Raw genomic sequence first — 21,179 nt, forward strand, 5'->3', positions numbered from 1 at the left:
CAATCATTTCCATGGCAGAAGCAGGCCAGAAGGAGAGGACACTCAGGATTACATCTAACAGTGGGAACAACCCTGCAGAAAAAATATGAGGCAAGGGATGCTGTGCTGACTGAGTGGCAGGAGGCCTGGGCTGCATTGCCAGCTGCTTTCCTCTGACTTATGCTGACACTTGATGACACTTCTTGAAACAGCAGCAACTAGATCTATGTTATCATGTGAAAAATCTTTTGCTGCTCTCTCCTCTGAACCTCAGCTGGAGCTGAACATGTGAACAAGAACCAGCAGCAGCCACAACTAGCTTGGGCATATTTTAACGTTGAGATGCATGAGTTAGATTATTTAATGTGATTCCATTAATACATATTAAAAAAAAATAAAAACTGCTCAAGATGTTAGCAGATCTACACATTCATGTTCGATACCAATTCTGTTAAAATACTATATTATTCTTCAGTGACAGATGGAAAGGATTAGGAATCTACTCATCAATCTGAAATTTCAGCAGGAAGAAGTTCCTTTGCTACTCACAGCCAAATGACATGCAACAAAGCAACATACAGAATCAAGAAGTTTATATGGAAAAAGAGGAAACTGGGATCATTTTCCCACAGAGTGATATTTGATGTGTGCAATCAGTCCAAAACAAAGCTTTGCAATGTATGCAAGATCTCTGGTCACAGCAGAACTAAACAAGGCATAATTTAGAGAAGGATTAAGTAAGGAAACTTTAGGGAAATACTAATTAATACAAATAACATATCCTTCAAATGAACTGACAGGTCATCTAGTGGAGTTTACCATCATTATACATAACATAAAAAGAAGTTATATCAAGATTCAATAACATGGCAAAACAGCCCAGAATTCCATTTTTGAGAAAGGGTTCTGTGTTCTGTTTATGAGGTGATGGGCTGCAAAGAACACAAAGTAGTGTGAGAAAAAGGTAGGGGAAGCAACACAAATTGTATCAGATTAAATTTCGTATTTTAATTTTATTTAGGCTGTCATGTTGGGTACAACTAATAAATAGCGATGATCCCTGATAAATAATGCAGCCTTTACTAATCCTAGTTTACCTGTTTGTACTGCACATAGTAACATGGGTTAGTCCTGTCAAATGTTAGTGCTGAGATTTCATAGTGTTGGTGGTAGTAACACAAGACCCACAGCAGCAAATCTATACAGTCCTCTATGTTTTGGCATCTGTGCTAAACGCAGGACATTCTGCCTTACAAAAAGCAAGAGGTCTGGCTTCAGAAAAGAATGTAAATGATGTACTGTGAGGGTGGTGGGGCACTGGAGCAGGCTGCCAAGAGAAGCTGTGGGTGCCCCATCCCTGGCAGGGTTCAAGGCCAGGCTGGATGGGCCCTGAGCAGCCGGGGCTAGGGGAAGGTGTCCTTGCCCATCGCAGAGGGGCGGGAACCAAATGATCTTTAAGGCCTCTTTGAACCCAAACCATTCTGTGATTCTGTAATTTATTTAATGAGGGGGTGCTGATATAAACCCTGAAGGCATTTCTACCACAAATCCCATGTCTTTACTTCAAGGTGCTTTGAACATAAGCAACTCAAACCATTAACTGCAGAGGGCTGGGGAGGCAATTGGACAGACTCCTGCCAGCATCAGAGTCCTGCTAAAGCAAATGATGAGTGGATTTTAATTTTATTTCTTTTTCTTTCTGACTTGATATGCAGCATTCACAAAGGCTCCCAATGGCTGGAAACCATTCTGTGCACAAAGATAATGTATTTCTGGGTGCTTAAATGAACAGTACCTTATTGTGCTTTGCTTGGAACAGCTGTTTCCAACTATTGATAGATTCAAAGCAGAAAAGTGCAGACTGCTTCCTCCTGAGACACCTGAGGCTGGGATCACCTGCTGCTTTGGCTATTTGCTGCACAGGGCTGCAGTGGGTTTGGGCATCACTGGAAAAAAGAGTGCTTGTAATAGAGCTCAAACTGTACCTTTTGTGGATATAATTATATGGAAAACATTTTGGAGAGTCTCTCAATTGCCAGATTACTTCAAAATCCAATGTCAAAATTGTAGCCTTACCTATCACAAGCATTTTGTTTACTTTTGTTTCAGAATGACTAAATCTCCTAAAAGGTAAACAAAGTGATAGTCAAAGCTGGGTCATCTAACAGCATAACCAAACCTGGTGCGACCTGTATGCAGTGCACTCTCTCAGCACAAAAGACCTCTGGGAACATTCAGAAACAAGTTTAGATGTGAACTTCAGCTCCTGTGCCTGACAAACTCTGCTGTCAACTTCTCTCCTTGCCTTTAAATATATGTACACCTTCATACACACTTAGGATGAAAAGGAGAGTTTACATCATTTAAAAAGCATTTTGTAGGGCATTCAGAAGCCATGTGAAATGCATTGTGTGCACTGACATAACTCTGTCAAAAAGAGCTCCCTTTGGCTTTAAAGTGTATGATTCAACTCCTCTCTGTGTTTAATAGATGCATTTTCCTTTTTGTTATGTTCTGTCAGATGCAGGCAGGTTGTAGTTGAGATGTGTTGCAAGAAGCGTAATAGAGTGTTTGAATGCATAGGGGTTTTTTCAGGAGACCTCTCAAAAAATCTTCATAAAGATAAATTTTAACTTGACACCGAGCAAAACATGAATGTACAACCTTTCACACCATCAGAATCTATCACTGTATCTAATCTGTCTCTTCTGTAAAGAATATTTTAAAGCCCCCAGAACATTTTCACTGTGAAAGTCTCTGAAATGACCAGTTATGAGCTTGCAAGCACCCTCTTGTGGCAGTAAGGTACTGTAGTTTTCTTTAGGAAAGACCTTCCCCAGAAGTTTCCCAAGTTTTCCTCCAACTTCTGTAAATTCATTTTGCAACTGTTCTTCTCTGAAATCACACCAGACCCAAACCTTGCAATGAAAGAGCCCAGGAGCAATTCTGTCCATCAGTGGCTAATCTGACACAGGGGGGAAAAACAAACCCAAAGCCCCAACCAACTAAAAACCTCAAAAAACAAAAAACCAAAAGCCTTAAACCTGAAAGCTCTTTTTTCCTCAGAAGAAAACCATCTTGATGAAGTAAAATACCCATCAGAGTGAAATCTCTTCCTTCTCTCAAGAAGAGAAACTTACACCCTTCTTATGACTCCAAAGAGGGGAACTGAGCACACACTACACACAGTGCTGCATAATGAGTTAAGTAAAAATACTAGATGAGTTTTAAACTCTCCTCCAACCCAACCTGCTGTATGATTCAGTAACACCACACACAATAGTGCCAGCCTATTTCCTCCCCCTTGGATCCAAAGAAGCTGGAAGAGTACTAGAAGCCCAGTGTCCATATTAGAGTGCCATTTGACAATGAGTTTCATAATGGCATCAGTGGAAACGTAACACCCTCATTGTATCTTCTTCCCAACTAATCCTGTGCTCCACCTCTTGAACTTCATTGCTTCCTTTTCTCTAGCACTTCTAATAATAACCTTCCCTCTTGATCTTGGATCTTCTAATAAGCTTATTGATCCTGAAATTGACCCAAAGGGACCAGGAAAATGTGGCAAACTTTCTTCCCCAGTGAAATAAAGACAGGGCAAAGGGAGCAGCTGCCCTTGCACAGCAGAAGGGCACATGTGTCTCAGATGAGAGTATTAGTATTTCCCCTATAGGATTCACCTTACATCCTTCTGTCTGGATGTGCTATCACATAGCAACAGCCAAAATCCTCTTTTCAAACAAGAGGATAACATGGTAACAACCTTGTTGTTCATGGAAATGCAAGGTTAATACTAATGTACAGAAAGAATGGTATGTTGAAATATTACTGGTAGATATGAAAGGGATTCTCCACCTGGACCAAACATTGCTATTTTACTTCTATCAAGCAAAGATCCCACTGATGGGATGTCATTATTTTGCCCTTCAGGTTATCATCAACTACTGCAAGTGACAATGGTTCTTTGGATGTCAAAGTGTCCAGGTTCTTAAAAGCCCTTTTCATTATGCTTTCCACAATGAAGAAGCTTCCTTCGTCTCGGTTATGCTTCTGGTTTTACCTAGTCTAGTTTTCCACTGATTTATGCCCCTTCTTTTTATTTCCCTAGCTCTAAAAAAAGCAATTTTTTTTTTGTGTATAAATATAAAAAAAAAGTCTCCTGGCTTTTTATTAGAAAATAAGTGTTTTTGAGCAACAGATGCATCTGTGGTGAATGGATGGGACTGTTTTTCACTCAGAGGCCTAAAGTGGATTTTTATATGTGTGGATTAGTGTCAACTCTTGTGATCCTAAAAGGTTGCAATCCTGTAATCCTACAACTCTACAGAATGCAGCTGCTGTGGAATATCACAGATGACCATGCTGGAGGCAAAAAAATGTATTTTTATAGGTACTATTTCTAGTATTCAGGTGTGTGAAACTTGGAGGAAAGTACCACAGTTCCTGACTTCATAGGAAGTTTTTGCTCTTTCCCACCTATGCATGCCTTATTAGTAGCACTCCACAAACTGCACTGAAACTGAGTCTCCATAAAAAAAAGAAAAAAAAAAGGGAGAGAGAGAGAGAGAAAAGAGGCATTAATAATTATTTTTCTAGACACAATCTTGAAAAATTGAGAGTTTCTGAATCCTGGAGATTTTCATTTCCGGGTGAAAGCACTAACTTCAAACAAAGTATGCAATTTTGCAGTAATGCATGGTTCACAAGCACTATAAATTTTATTCTAATTTTTTTCATCTTTTATAGCTGTTAGAACCACTGGTGACTGTGATCACATTTTAAATTACAGCAGAACACATGACCTGTGTTTCAGTAAGACCTCTATTTCTTATGTAAATGTTTTTGGTCAAGGGCAAACATGGTTGTGCTCTTGTGACTTACACCTACAACACTGGCTCTGTAATGTTCATGGCTGATTAGAGAGCAAGGACTCCTACTATAAAACCCATAAACCTACAATCCTGTCTAAGTAATAAAGTAACTGATAGGCTGCACACAGCCACTGGAGAGGAAATCCAGTATGCCTCAGGCTTCTCATTAAGGAACGGTTCCTTCCTGAAGGTTTAGCATCACCCTGTGAAAAATACATCTATTTTAAGAAAAGGCAGAATTACAGTTTTGTAAGATCAGAGACTAGCACTTGGCTAAACCAAGAATGCTGCTGCTACTGGCTTGCAAGTCCTAGTGAACAGCCTCACATTAATTTAGTGATGTATTTAGGGAATAGGCTCAAACACCTTATTAATCTGAAAGAGGCTCAGGCTGGCGTTTTTTGTTTGAGAAAGCACACACTGTGACATGGAATCAATCTGTCCAAAGGGACATTTTTTCCTCTAGTAGCTCACTGTTTTTTTATACTCAACTTTTTAAAAATCATGAATAATGTGGTTCAAAAGCAGGCTTGGGGTTTGCTGTTGGGTTTCATTTTTTTTTTTCTTAAGTGTGCATTCCCATTTTGAATTTCCCTTTTATTATCTCAGTTGGCTAGATAAGGACTCACTGTAGCTGTAACAGCTAACAGGTATCAGGGTGTGATTAGACAGCTCAAGAAAGATAAAAATCATGTTTGGAATACCCAGGTGGGACACAGTAGCATCACCATCTTATCTGTCTCAAGGTAACTACAGTATTACAACTTGACTTTAATAAGCAAATACAGCACAGGCTGGTACTGCATGTCCTTGCCTGATGGAGAGCAGATTCAGTAGATTCAGTCTTTCCTCTTCTGTAGAGCCTGTGACCACCCTGAGTCTAGCTCCATGCAATGAAAGCCAGGAAAGATCTGCCTCTGTGCTTGGATCTAAAAACTTAATCTTCTAATGAATACACCCCATTCACCTAAGTAATAAAGAAATATAGGGAGTAATTGAACATTAACATACTATTGAATCTGAAGAAGACAGAATTAAATATCTGTGAAAAAAAGAGGGAGAAGCAATTTCACATTTATATTCAAATAGCTGGAATTTCTAGAGATCACTTGCCTTTGTTAAAACAGCTAAATCATTAATACAATACCTATACTTTATAAAGCAATTTCAGTCAAGCAATCCAGAAACAGTTCTACTCCATAAAACTGGAGAATATTTAGATAAACTGTAAAACAGACATTACTAAGACAGGAGTCCAGGAATTCATATAAGCAGTCTGCTTTTTAATTTAGGGACTGATACCTATGGGAGAAATGGTAGACATTTAGAACACAGCTTTCTCAACAAATGAACAGCTTTTCTGAAAAGAAGCACTCTACAAAAACCCAGCTTGTATCAATCTGATGGAGGTTTCTCAGAGCAGTTTGCAGTGAGCTTGACAGATCTCTGTGTATCACAGCAGCTGAATTACAAGAGTATTTGGGTATGTCAAGACTTTGCTTGACTGCAGAGTGGCATTTTTTGGATAGCAGCTCACTAATGAAAGCAGTATCTGAACACACTGCGGGACCTTCGAACGATGCTGCAGGCCCTGGAGCAAAGAAGAGATAGCTGGCTTATAGAAATTTTCAGTGTACAGGTGGAAAATAAAACTCAGAATCACACAGAACATGCTGGGTTGGAAGGGACCCATCAGGAACATCAAGTTCATCTCCTGGCCCTACACAGCACCATCCCCAAGAGTCACACTTGTGCCTGAGACAGTTGTCCAAATGCTTCTTGAAATCTGTCAGTGACCACTGCCCTGGAGAGCCTGTCCCAGTGCCCAAACACCCTCTGGGTGAAGAACCTTTGTCCATATATCCAACCTAAACCTGCCCTGACTCAGCTTTAGGCCATTCCCATGGGTCCTGTCACTGGTCACCAGAGAGAAGAGATCAGTGTCTGTCTCTCCTCTCGTCCTCACGAGTAAGTTGTAACTGCAATGATTGGTTCGTTGACTTGTTCATTCAAATAGTAAGGATGACTTATAAACACAATTTTCTTCATTTTTGTGGTGCCCAACTCCAAAGCTATGGAATTTCTTAAGACATGAGAAGAAGCACATATGCTTTGAAGAAGTACTGCAAAGAAGATTCCATTATTATTTGTGCAATTTTTACATTTCATAATGCTGAAGAGCATGATAGAGAAGGAAACTCCCAGACCATTAGAAAAGCATGGAGTGGTTAACAGTAAATAGGAATAATGAGAATAAAAAGCTGGGATGAAGAGGTATTTCTGTGTTTAAAAGGAAGACAGTTAATGCTGGTGTAATTAACTATTCTATTATAAATTTGGTATTCTCTTACTAGAAATGTATGACAACATAAATTTTCAGCTGTGCAACATAATTGCATACACTGAACAAAACCCACTATGTACCTACTCCATAAAGAATAACAATATTTTCTCTAAGGTTAGCCCTTGTCCTTTTAGCAGTCACTCACAAACCATACTCAAGAACAAACCAAGCAGTTTTAGAGGAGATGGAGGCAAAACCAGAAGATTCGCTTTTCTAGATTTGATTGATGATTGAATACATTCAACCAGAATTAAGATGCTAAATGGTAAATATTATGCCTAGATTTTTTTTTTGACACTTGTTTCCATTTCATCATTACTGAGAATATGGAGCACTAGCTGCTCCCCTTCACCAGCAGACCCTTCAGGAGCATCCGTAAATCCATCTATACATGGCCTGAGGACAGTAAATCTGAGCAGCATTAAACCTCCCAGCTCCATGCACAGCTCCCCAGGGAGCCTCAGCCTTCCAGCCTGTTTGCTTAGACAGAGCCCCTACTAGAGCAGCTCAGCCACAGGAGCTTGTGAGGCAAACCAGCAGCACAGGCTGCTGCCAAATCTTGCTCCTCTCTTGCCCTGGGCATGGACACAGGGCTCAGCAGCACAAACCCTCTCCTTCCTTACCACTAAATCTACAAAGGTGCAGTTCTTCAGCCCGAACTTCTAAAGGAGAGGCACTGAGAGTTACACCTTCTGCTCTTCATTTTTTAAATTCCTCTAATAAGCTTTTTATCATCCAGTGCTAAGTGTCTCATTTCCTAGGTCTCATTCCCACCTTGTTCTTTGGCCAAAGAAATGCACAAATGATATTTCAGTTCTGAAAAGGTGAGAGATGATATTCTAACTATGTAGGTTTCAAAGCCTCTAAGCCCTTTATTCCACAGAGAACATTCCACTTGGCACAGAAGGCCACCATGCCCAGCTGTACCAAATGAGAGCCAAAAAGCCCTTCCATGCCTCAGGTAGAAGACAGAGGTCAGATGAGATTGTATTAGCTGCACAAAGGCAATGACTCACAGAGCAGTAAACTGAAGGGCATGTGTACCTTAATGACTTCAAAGACTTTTACAGGTTATGATCCTTTCTATTTTTGATTCAGGAGTGTCATGTCTCCCATCTAACCTCATAAAATGTGGGTTCCAACCTATTCTACACAGCTGGATATTAGAAAGCACAGAGAAGAAATACCAAGATCTTGCCTCTACTGGAAGACTAACAACTTATAATCTCCTTCTCTTTTTAAATTCATTGCAAGGAAAACTTGTACACCCAGATTTGAAAATTGTTGACTTTACAGTATTTTACTTTCTGTATATCCCCATTCATATTACATTTTTATGGCATTAATAACCTCATCAATATGTGCCTTTCTGCATCATAGATCTCTGGCCTAAATATTTGCTGTAGGAAAAATTCCTCATGTTAACTTAGACTTAAGATCTTTTCAAAGACTATATAATCAATTTCCTAAGTAATTCCTGGTTGCCCCTTTCACTACTGCTAAAATTCTCATCACTCTTTCAAAATGCCTTGATCTGGAGGTTGGCTGTGAAGTTGTCAGTTTCCACTGTCTTTTACTAATAGTTCAATAGGAATTAGGGTCACTTAAGTTTGTGTAGAAAAGCTGCAGTGTAGTAAAAGCAACAGGAAGGTTTGCTAAGATCCTCCTTTACCCACATCAATGAGAAAGGCAAATTTTTATGGAAAAGAAAATAAATTTAATTTAAAAAATGAGAATAAATATGGTCTCGTTTCAATTAACAGTTCATCTTTCTCATGACTTCAGAAGATACTGTTTGGGGTTTGTTTTCTCTTACTTGAGGAGTGGAAGCTGACATGCTTAGAGTGTTTACAGTTACTTACCAAATGCTGCAATTTCTCATCCCAGATTTTCTGAGAACTCAGTATCTCCATTAGCTAAAGAGGCCACAAAGTAGCAGTGGAAGAATGGTAAAACTTATGTTTTTCTCCCACAGTATTCAGACACCTAGAAGCAGTAGCAGAATATTTTTGAATGTTTCTCTCAGTATTTGGAGTTATTTTTCTATTTCTCTGACACAAAATCAGAGAATGCTACTTGGTAATATGGAAATCTTTTGAAGACCAAATCTGGTCTTTTCATTTCTGCCTGAAAATTATGGGCAGACTGTTTCCTGCTCCCTTCAGAGTCTGACTCCTTCAGTCTATCTCTGGAAAGAAACAAATAGTAGCACCTATCCAAAATGAAGGCTAGTTGCAATTAACTGATTCTAACTAACATTGGTATCAAAACCCTATAGCCAAAAATCACCTTGTTCCCCTTAATATTTGTAAATCTCATGTTGGATTTTTGAATTTACTGTAGAATTTCTGTAAATAACATGGCTATACCAACTGATATTGCTTTGTAGCAATAATCCTGAAAGCTCAACCAATATAGGTAGACTTCAAGATCATCATGTATTTTGGAATGTTACTGGTTGCAGTATCACCAGTAATGAAGTAGAATCATTCCAGATGCACTCCCTGAGGACCTTAAAATCTGAAAGGAAATAGCAGGACACAGCTCTGGGAAGAGAAGAAAGTTTGTGAAAGCAATGCTGACAATATTTGAATGTTTTTGTAAGGGTTTACATCACATGAACAATGCTCACTTGCCCTTTCCCCTGTGACTGATAAGCTGCCAAACTGTACAGGCTTTGCTCTAGTTCTTAGTTCCTTTAGGATACACACTAACAATTTAGTAATAAATCACAACTGATGAAGTCACTGTACTAGAAATAGAAATTACATGAGAAAGAGGAAAATACAGTATTTTTAGGCAAGTACTCAAAATCTAAACAGGGTAACTAAGCACTATTTTAAAAACCTCTTCCCCAGAGGAATGTGTTTTGTGGATGGCAGGGAGTAAACAGAAAAAAGGGCCAATACACACATTAAACTCACAACTGCAATTACTACAGTTACTATTTTACATTACAGAAAAACCAGCACTGATTTTTTTTTGTTAATTCTCAAAACAATTAATTTATTTTTATAAATTCTCAAAGCATGAGTTTGGATATATTTGACCTAAATTTTCAAACTCTGCAGACAGACAGATAAATGACAGTAGGCTAGCTCACCAAGGATATTCATTACAAGACTGTGAACAAGATTGTGCTCCTCTGCACACCCAGCTTGTGAAGTGTTCAAAGAGAATGTCTGTGAACATGTGCCTCTAAGCAGTCCAGCCCGAAGCCACCAGCCCTCAGCTGACTCTGCTGGGGAGATGTCCCTCAGTGACACATGCACAGCAGGTAAACGAAGGGGCTTTGCACATGACCAGTGAGCACCTGTGAATGTGGCCTGGTGAGCAGGTCAGGCAGGGTACGTTCCCCTCCCCAGCAGACACAGCAGCTGGCACCTGAGCTGGAAGCTGCAGGGTGAGAGCGTCCCTGTGGGTTCAGTGCCTGTGCCCTGGGCACCCTGCTCCTGCACTGACTGCCATGGCCTGGCCTGGAGTCACTCTTCTTTCCACTGACACTAAAGGAACCCCTGTGATTTTTAAAACCCTTCCTCTCTTTGGTACCTTCACCCATATCACATATATTTATGACATTTAGTCGGCAGTGTTGATCTGTTTCTCCCCATGGTTACTGTCTGTGCATCCCCTGCAGGAGGGAGCTCCTACTGATCTAGCATCAGGTACTGAAGCTCCAAAGAGAGATCACAGCACTCTCTGCTGACACCTGATAGCTGGGGGGGTGTCATAATTTTAACAACAGCAGAAAAGAGGGTGATGGACCTGAGATATAAGAAGCACTGGGAAACAGCATTACTTTACTTGAAACCTCCAGGTTAGGCTTTTTTTCCCTCATTTGACTTCAGATCCTAAGAGGATGGTAAATACATTGGTGAACATTGCCATAGATGTATACCTGAATACCTCAGCTCTGCCAGCACCCATCTGTGAATGGAGCCTCTGCTCATAAATCAGCTGTGCTGACTGTAATAAGCATAAACTAGGTCAAGCTAAAAACGCCCACAGAAAGAAAAAAATGGCAATAGCAAGTAAGAGACATTTCATAATCTCTTGCCTTAGAAGAAAATAATTTGGGTGATTAATTTTAAGAGAAAGGTTGACATTTTTTTCACCATCTCTTTTTTCTTTTTTTTTTTTTTGGTTCTGGGCTGCTGATATCAGAATCATAGGATCAATAAGGCTGGGAAAGACATCCAAGATCATCAAATCCAGCCTTCAATGGAATGCCAGCATGCTCACTAAGCCACCCTGAGAAGTGCCACATCTACTCATTATTCAACATTTGCAGGCATGGTGACTACACCACTTCCCTGAACAACCTGTTCCAACACTTAATCACAGAGTGACACAGAAACACACTGAATAAGCTGCGTTGGAAGGGACCCATCAGGATCACAAAGTCCAACTCCTGGCCCTAGGCAGGTCACCCCAAGAATCACACCTTGTCCCTCAGACAACTGTCCAAAGGTTTCTTGAACACTGTAAGACTTGGTGCTGTGACCATTTTCCTGGGGAGCTTGTCCCAGTGCCCAGACACCCTCTGTGTGAAAAACCGTTTTCTAATATCCAACCTAAACCTCCCCTGACTCAGCTTCAGGCCATTCTCTGGGTCCTGTCACTGTTACCACACAGCAGAGATCACTGCCTGCCTCTCTTCACTCCTCTTCCTCTCACAAAGTTGTAAATGCAATGAGGTCTCCTCTCAGTCTCCCCTTCTCCTGGCTGAAAAAAACAAGTGCAGCAGCTCCTCACACAGATTCCTCTTTTAACCACTGTTTTGGTGAAGAAATTTTTTTTAGTACCCAGCCTGAACTTCCTCTGACACAACCTGAGGCCACTTGCCCTTGTCCTATCATTTGTTATTTGGGAGAAAGAGGATGACCCCCACCCTACCACAATCTCCTTTCAGGTGCTTTAGAAACTTACTGCTTCTAAAATGTTTAACTTGAGTATTTATTATTTCAATATTTGCTTCATGTATCCACATATATGTAATGGATCTTACACACTTCGTGGGAACTTTTATGAAGATAAGTATTGTAAATGCACTGACACATCTAACTTCAATAAACTCATTATTTTAATTCAAGTAAGGAACTGAAAAGATTAGCATGTATAAAGTACTCAGTTCCAGTTCCTATTCCACAGGCAGTTCTGCTCATGGATATCTTCACAATTGGAGCATCCTTGTTGCATCCTCACAAGAGGAAGAATTTTCTGGACTGTAAAATTCCTGCAGACCATACAGCATCAGTGCAGTAAAACAAAAGAAAGCACAGCCACAAATAGGTGGCAAGGAAGGTTCAGTCCCCCCACATAAATGATGGCAGGACTCAGCACAGCTTGGTCTGTCCCATTGCCTGGTGATGGCAGGAGGTTGAGGGGGATCCCAGAACCACTGGAGCCCTTTCACACAGCCTCTGCCTGCAGGCTGTGGCACAGCCTCTGCCTGGGAGATTGCCCCTGTCCCTGGGGTACAAGAAAGAGGCTTTCACTCCATTCCCAGAGTCCTTGACATTGTTCTTCTTCCCTGTCAGCCATGAATGGTTTCCTTCCCCCCTCAAACCACTGGCATGGCTATTCCTCCAGGAACCCTGGGTGTTTTATTCCAGGCTGGCAGCTCTGCATGGGGAGCTCAGCTGAAGCAGTGTAGCAGAGCAGTGTCTCTGACACAGTCATGCTGTCCATGGACTCACCGAACACAGCAGTGAGCCTGCAAAGTGCCTGTAGGACAGCAGGGAAAACAAAACAACCTTTTTCTTCCCAGGCACAGGTTTCCTCTGGCTGGCATTGTTCCATGCTTCCAGGCATTTACAGCTTGTCTCAGTGTAACCAGAAGACTTCTCTACTATGTTTATATTTTCACTAGCTCAGAAGGGCTCTTATATTTCATTAGTGTTTGAAGTCTAAACACTTCTCTTGCATTAGTGTTTGTGATATTTCATTAATATTTGTATTTAATTTTGCAGAACTGGCCAATGTTATGTGTTATCCTACATTCTTTGTCTAACAAGTTATTGCTACTTCATTCTTTTTAGAGAAAATCTGTAGAAAACTCTGTAGAAAGAAAAGTATTTTAAATTAACTCCTTTGTGGAGCTGAGCTTTGACTCTGCCTTCTCTTGGATCCTTTATCAAACTCATGTGATACTTGCAGATACACAGAAGTACCTCACCACCTTTCAAAGAAACTCTTCCTTTCCTGTTATCCACACTTAAAGACACTTTCATGAATACATGGAAACCCTTCCTGTGTTTCTCAATCAAATGCTAAACAGTTGAGCTGAGCCTTGGTACTATTAGCTCCAAATAGCAAGATATCTAGGTTTTGCAAAGAAGAAAAAAGAAAGAAAAGAAGCCAAATACCGCCTGAAAGGCTCTTTTTATGTGAACAGATTGAATATGTCCCATTATCTGCTACTTTTGAACTTCAGAAAACTAATAATAATGGATTCTGCATAAGCTTCCCTCCTACAGTAATAGAAACAAAACTTCAAAACTTCTCCATGAGCCCAGTTCTGAGCTCTGGTGGCTGCTGGCAGCATCTCTTGTTGCCAGCAGTTGGTCTGTCCACACACAAGCTGTCCCAAAGATGAGGCCTCACGTACTGAGAGGCAGAAGACAAAAAAAAAAATCCCCAACCCTCATATGTGAGAGGATATTACAGGATCAGGCTCAGAACATTGTACATCCGAAACGTGTGAACCAACAAAAGCCTAACCGTGAGTCATTCCCATTTTGCATCATCCTGCTTTCAAATTGCTCCCCATGGAATTTAACAGACATGATAGGAAATAATAGAATTGAAAAATGGGAACTATTTCCACATAGTGGGTTTTTCCCACAGTGGATACAATTTGAATTGCTAATTCACTGCCAGATGTGCAACCACAGACACTGTGACAACAATCCTCTTCCTACAGTACTTGATTATTTCTTCTTGTGACTCACTGAGGATTATATCAGGATTATATACAGGATTATATCTAGCCCAGGTTGGAGGGTTTCCATTTTTGTATTTAATTAAAGAACGGTCAGAAACAGGTAAATTCAAACTGATGTGGCATAATATTTAAAATCATTTAAAAGGATAATCTTCTGAGAGAAACTTTATTTATGAAAACATTAAAAGTGAACTCCTGTCTCAAATAAGGCCTGTGGGAATTCTTCATTGCTTTCACGTTCTCCAGAGATTTTCTATTCTATTTTTAAAAAATCTACCAGCAGTTTTTAGCAACTTTACCATTAGTTTTTAGTACAATTCTACCTCATTCCCAAAAGATAAACCTAATTCCACAGTGTAATGACAGATGATACAGAAAGAACATGCAGGAAAATTCTTAGCAGGCAATATAGCACTTAGATAAATTGCTAACCCCTCCCCCCCAACCTCAGCCAAAACAGAATAATTTGTCCAAAATAAGTACAAGCACTGGAAAAGATATGGAAATTAATGACCAGAATTCCAGTTTGGGAAAAACTGCAGCATCTTATGATCTATGTTATCCTACTTGAAAGCCATCTTACCATATCTGAAATAAGTATGTGCAAATAGGTATTTTATCAGTTTTAGTACCAGCATAGTTAATGATTTCCAAAACACCATAACACAACAAATGATGCCAGTTTGGGCGTTTGAGCTCAAAAGCCTAAAAGCCAATGATGAATGAGGAGAACAGACTGGGATTCTGGGAAAATGCAGGCCAGGTGCTGGCTGTGTCCACACCAGAGATGCTAACCCTGCACAGGGTAGATGTGAGCTGAGCTGCACAGGCGCTCTCATGCCAGAGATGGTTTCCTTTGGCAATGCACACACCCCCCCATGCTCATCCAGGCAGTATTTTCTATAAGTAAAGGTGCTCACATTTTTCAAGTCTACCTTTATTTCAAAACTAACAGTGAATTGTAGTTGGTGACCATGTATCACTTCTCTTTAGAGGAAGAAAAATGTGTTTTAATGAAATGTAATTTTACATAAACTTGATATACATTTGGCTCCTCTGGTGGGAAGCAATCAATCCCTGTAAAGTCATACAAGAGTTACTACTCATTCTCCTCTGTGAAGTTGAAGTACTACCAAAATACAGAAGTATTACAGTAAAACACCTGATTTTTGCTGGTCTCTGTCAGACAGTGACATTTTCCAGAATGTATAATGGAGTTTTGGGGATTTTATCTTTCTGTCTATTTCTTCTCGAGTAATGGATCCAATTAGATGTTTTGATTGCTTGTACTCCTCATTCAACTTTTTTTTCGTTTCAACTTATTGTCATATTTTATATTCCCAAGCATAAACACAAGAGTGTGTGACTAAAATTAAGATGATGGCAAGTGGTTTCTGTGCCACACACAAAAGGGAACATTAATGCCTCTTGCAAAACCCTTTTGGAAATGTCCCCTGAAACCCAGCACCAAGGCAGACTGAGTGAACGACAACCAAGACTCACACCTCTGAAAAGGGAACTCCCTGATGAGGGGCTGACATCCCTTCCCCTGTCTTTCCATCTGTTGATACTGACTCGGGAGCCTCCAAGAGCCACAGCCCAGATCACCACTTCCACCACCAGGCAGCTTTGAATCTGGTGTCTGAGACAGGAACATTTTTTATTTCTTCCTCAGAGCCCTTGCCTTGAGACCTGAAGCCTTGATAAATCGAGGTACCACCGTTGCCTTACTGGCACTTAGCTTGGAGCTGAAGAATTTGGGAATATTGGGGCTTTTGGACCACTTCCTTTCCCAGCAGACTTGAAGTCCAGTACCTCCAATAAGCTACTGAACTCAACAGGAACCCATTTTTTTAGAGCAATCAGATGTTTTGGAGCAGGGCTCTCTGCTTCAACTTCCTATGATTCCTCAATAAATTTTCCCCAAGGAATCTTTGGAAGCTTTACAAAAGGAAAGTAGTGCCCATATTCCTTCTTGAGCAATTCCTCTATGAGAGCATAAATGTGAATTTCCTAATTGATGGAAGGCACTACCAGTGTCAATTTATGCACTGTAAAATAAAGCTCTGCTATTCTTCTAGGAAAAGGTAGTGAGGCACCCCAAAGTCCCATGAGTTATGGACATGTTATGCTAAAAACACATTGTATGTCTGTCATAATTACTGATGAAAGCTGTCCCGGACAACCAGTCTTGTTAGCCTATCATGGGATTTTAAATGCAGCTGTATTTTTAAATATCTGCAGTCAATTTGTCCTCAGATGGGTAACCAGGATCGTCCCTGCATCTCTGAGGAGCCCTGCAAGCCACACACTTGATTTAAGACATTAACATGGAACATTGCTTAAAGCAGAACAGAAGATTGATGTGACCTTTTCTCCTGTACTACTGTCAGACTAAAAACACCTCTCCTGTTCCATACACTTCCCATTAAGCAATTTGTCAAAATTCTTCAAGGAAGCTACTCTTCATCTGGTTTCTCTAGAAGTTGAAACTATCACTTGAAAGTAGATTAAACTTGTACAACTTTCTCATCTGGTCTCCAAATCTGTATTTGTCCATTCCACTATGACCTGCATCTATTAGCTAATGCTGCTTTTGACACTAAGTACAAATTATGTCATATTACCTGTCAGCTCCATGGAGGACACAGCCTGCTCTGGCCATGCATTTCCAACAGTGCACTAAAGACCTGCATTGCCATTCTTTGTTTCTACACACCCTCAGGGTCCTTATTAATTCTTCTCTTTAATCTATAGAAATTATCTTCTGTGCACATACTTTTTCTCCAGTAAAGTTACTTTAAAGGATTATTTTTTGTGCCGGGTTTACATAGGCATTAGTCACCTAACAGTGCAGATGAATACACAGGGGAGGAGGCAGACAGCTAACCTGCCCACGCTCTTCTGATAATGCCTCTGAGTGCCTACCTGCATCAGTCTGGTTCGTGCTCTGGTTAGCTCACCAAATTCCCTCTTAGCCAGCTCACTTCATATTTTCCATGCTTTGTCTATTCCTTTCTGATGGCTAACCTTGAGCTGTAATTACTGTATTAGAAGAACTCTCCCCCTTTTTGACATCTATAATTCTTTGCTCACTTCCTTTTTAAGCACAAACATGTATTTCCAGGGACATTTTTTACTGCATTTGAGGATTTCTGTACTTTTTAAAGGATTTAAATTATACTACTTTTGTTGTCTTTTTAAAAGTACTTTCACTCAAAAAAATTCCCTTTCATTGTTTATTGTCATGATGTTAAGTTTCAATACAATTGTTTCCATCAGAATGCCCTGTATAAGATAATAGGAAGGAACTGAAGCTGTCTATGCAAATAATAATGAAAAAATATTCTGAGCACTGTAGGAGATGATGTTCTTAAAATCCTTTGTCTGACATGGGTTAACTTGGGTTAGCTATGTGCCATGAAAACTGAAAAGCAACATGTGACGGGGGAACTTCATCCCTTACCAGAAAGTGTTAGACTCCCGATTTTTAATTTTAAGTTAAGATTCTGAAGATTAAAAAAAAAAAAAAGATAAAAAGGGATAATGGAGTGTTACACAAGCTCTGGCACTTTCGTGATACATGACTATTTGGAAAAACATCATCCAACACAAAGTTCCCTCACCCAGAAAGTGGCACAACCAATTGCAATTTCAGAAGCCCAGCCCTTTGGCAAGGACAAATTCAGGTGTCAGCTCCATGGAGGATTCACTGTGCATTGCTCTGTGAAAAATTCTGAAGGGCAATTCTCCCTAAATTGGGTGAGTTTCCCAAAGCAGTTTCACCGTGGCAGCACAGAGCCTGAGGAGCAGCCTGCACCACCAGGAAAGGAGAACGTGACAGGTCTGATGCCTTGGATACTGTCATGGACCCAGTGTGGAAACACGTAAGTGATGCCATCCCAAAACATCCACTCACTCCTCGTGTGTGCAGTGCACAAACAAGGCTGCATTCAGAGAAACATTCCCACAGTTATGTCCATAGCTGTCTATGGAACTGGACAAAAGACTCATTGAGCAAAGACAAAAAAAAAACAACCAAAAAACAACCAACTGAAGAAGACTACAACAGAATATTCCTGCTAATATGGGCTGTACCACATGTAGGCTCAGCACAAAGCCTCTCTGTGGATCAGCTGCAGTGATTATTTTCAACCTGGCAGGGGAACGTTCTTTGCCTTCTTTTCTCTCTCCCCCATCTCTTAATGCTTTCTCTATTGTCATGGCAAATTTCTAAATTTGCTTGTATTCTGCAGTTAGGTAACACCAGATTTTAAAACTCTGTCTTTCTAAGCATACATATATATATATATAAACCTGGTCGCCAGGCAAAATTTGATATTAAGTGAGGTTAAAATGATGAAATAAAAATATCTGAAATTCTAGAAATTTGGCTAGTGAGGAAGGAGAACCAGATCCCATGTGGTAAGGTGAAAAGCAGCACCATTAGCCAGGTGATACTAAGGTCTCAGTCAGGTCAGGAAATTTCACCAGAGCCATGATTTTATTTTCCATTGTCTATTTCAAATCCCTCTTTACTGTTAGGATAAACAAACAAACACTGAAGAATGAGAGGTCACCCTGCACAATGCACAATTTTGTATATTCTTTGCTGTCATAGTTATTTTCCAAATATTTCACTGCTAGTTTGGGTCAGGAGAGGAAATGAGCAGTACCAATCCAGTCTTTCCAAATTCCATGGACAGCCAGCAGTGCAAGAGGAGGGGATCAGCCACTTGGGGATCCTCTGCAGTCAATGATATAGAAACTGCTTTTGTCTTGACAGTAATGAAAACAAGACAGGGAAGGTGCAGATCTTCAGGCTACATGTGGTGACGAAAAAATCAGATGTTGTGGAGTCTGGTTTACTGCAGGAAGGTGGATTTAATGAAAACTTGTGCCTGGCAGGAGGTTCTGCAGCTCACAAACAGTGTACAGGGAAAACACTCTTCTGGAGAAATGACACAAAAAGGCACTATCCAAGAGGCAAATTTCCTCTAAAGAGACAATTGATGCATTTTGGCACAAAGGGTGCAGGAAAATAAGTAAGGGTACCTCTGGATCCTAGCAATTCCTGGAGAACTGCTTCTACATCTTACATTTATACACTTACACTTCAGGAACAGGGTAAAACTTATTAAAAACAAAGTAGGCTCATTGTGCTCAGTTTAGGGCATTTGGAAGTTTTTTCATGTTACATTTTGTGAGCTGACTTTATTTACTTTCAGAATCAAAGTATATAGTGTTGTCTTACTACAATATCTTGTTACTTGTTTTGTCTGTTTTGAAGAAAACTTGATTTTGAAATTGTGAAAATAGACTGTAATGTACCTACATACCTGAGGTTATCAGATCAGGATGGTGAAAATAGCTAATATCTTCAGATGGACAGCCCTCCCCTTCGCCACCCCACTTCTCAAAAAGCAAGTTATTCTTCATTCTCTGCCCTGTCACATGAAAAAGAAATTAAAACTTTGAAGACACAAAAGTCTAGCTTATTTGGTCACAGTGTGGAGAAAAAAAGAAGAAAAAAAAAGTTAAAAAAAGAAAGGTAAAAATATTTTAAAACAAGAAAAAAATAGAGCTTTCTAGCAAATGCATACAAGATAACATTGTAGAAAAAATATTATCCTGTCAAAGGAAGATGCTGAAAGCCAATAATAGTTTTAGTTTCACCAACTAAAAAACTTCATGAGAACAACAGGTATGTGTAAATTGTTCTGTTACTTTGTGGCAGCAAAATTGTCTTGTTCATGAATAATATCCAATGATTTTATAATGAAATTCAAGAGAAAAAAAAATCTGCAGAAAGGGCAATAAAAGGCCTGTGTGAAATTTCCATTCGCCAGGTAAAGTTCTCTAAAAAAGGTGAATTTCCTTTGCAAAATAAGGAGAATTTGCCTCTATACCTCCGAGAAGGAGTCACACCTGAAGTTTCTGCTTCCTAGGCAAAAGATTTCTCCCACCCCCTTGACATCTCTCAGGAAAAGAACAAGTGTCCTGCTCTGAGTGTCCTGTACTGCTGCGACTGGGGCTCTTCTGTGAGGAAGGCAGAGAGGAAGTGAACTTATGTCTACCACATGATTCCTGTAGCTTCACAAGTTGCTGAATTCCAGAACCTTTTCCTTTGTATTCATAAAAAAAAAAAATGAAGAAAACAGAATTTTATGCCAATTTTTAATTTCAGGTCAAATTGAATATTTGCCTAAGTAGATATTCTTTTTGTTTTGTTTTGTTGGGTTTTGGGTTTTTGCAGTACGAACAAAGAATATAAACTTTCGGATTCAAACTAAAATTTTGTCTCTTTTCTCTGGAGCTGAAGAGATAAAGAACAACTTGCTTTTTTGGGAGGAGGATGGTGAAGGGAAGGCTGTCCAAAGAGGATAATTTGCTGCTTTCACAACCCTGATCTGATCACCTTTGCCAGAAGAGCAGCTGCAGGACGAGGGTGATGCTTGTGCTGAGCTTTGTCATTCCTGTTGATTGAGGTCTGCAGAACCCCAGATCATCATATCCTGGCCTGGGCAGAAGAGTTAATGTAAATTATTTCTGTCCTGTGTTGCTCATTCCCACCTTCATACCATAGGTTGCTTCTCCCTCAGATGTGTTAATATGACCTTTTGTCTTTTTAAGACATTTACAATAAGTCTGGTCACTGAAAATCTGTATCAAAATCAATCCTTTGGAGAAGAAGTAAAGATTCTTTTCAGGAAAAAGCCTAGAAGTACATATATCCAAGCCACAAGAAAAGCTCCTCTCCAGACAAAACCAAACACAAATCATGGCATTCTTTTCGATGCAAAGACAACTTATGTTGCCAGAATGTGCAAGTTACCTGCCCAATGAAAATAATACAGGCTTCCTTTCAAAACACTGCTGTCACGGATTAGTCACAGAATTGTTTTTGCAGATTGTTTATGCAAAATAACTTCTTAAGTTTAAAACAAACTATAGCAATGTTGGTAGTCTTCAATACCACTGTTCAAATGTTCCAGAAACTCATTAAACAGAAAATCTTGCCCAAGTTTTCACCTTCTGA

The 21,179-nt window shown here is 39.9% G+C and overlaps 1 protein-coding gene across 1 annotated transcript in view; it reads right to left on the reverse strand.

Moving 5' to 3' along the window:
* ANKRD33B (ankyrin repeat domain 33B) overlaps positions 1-21,179 on the reverse strand; it is a 47,011-nt gene that overhangs the window by 23,986 nt on the left and 1,846 nt on the right. The gene's annotated exons all lie outside the window — the stretch shown is intronic.

Source organism: Zonotrichia albicollis, chromosome 1 (assembly GCF_047830755.1).
Source record: "Zonotrichia albicollis isolate bZonAlb1 chromosome 1, bZonAlb1.hap1, whole genome shotgun sequence".
Taxonomy (NCBI): domain Eukaryota; kingdom Metazoa; phylum Chordata; class Aves; order Passeriformes; family Passerellidae; genus Zonotrichia; species Zonotrichia albicollis.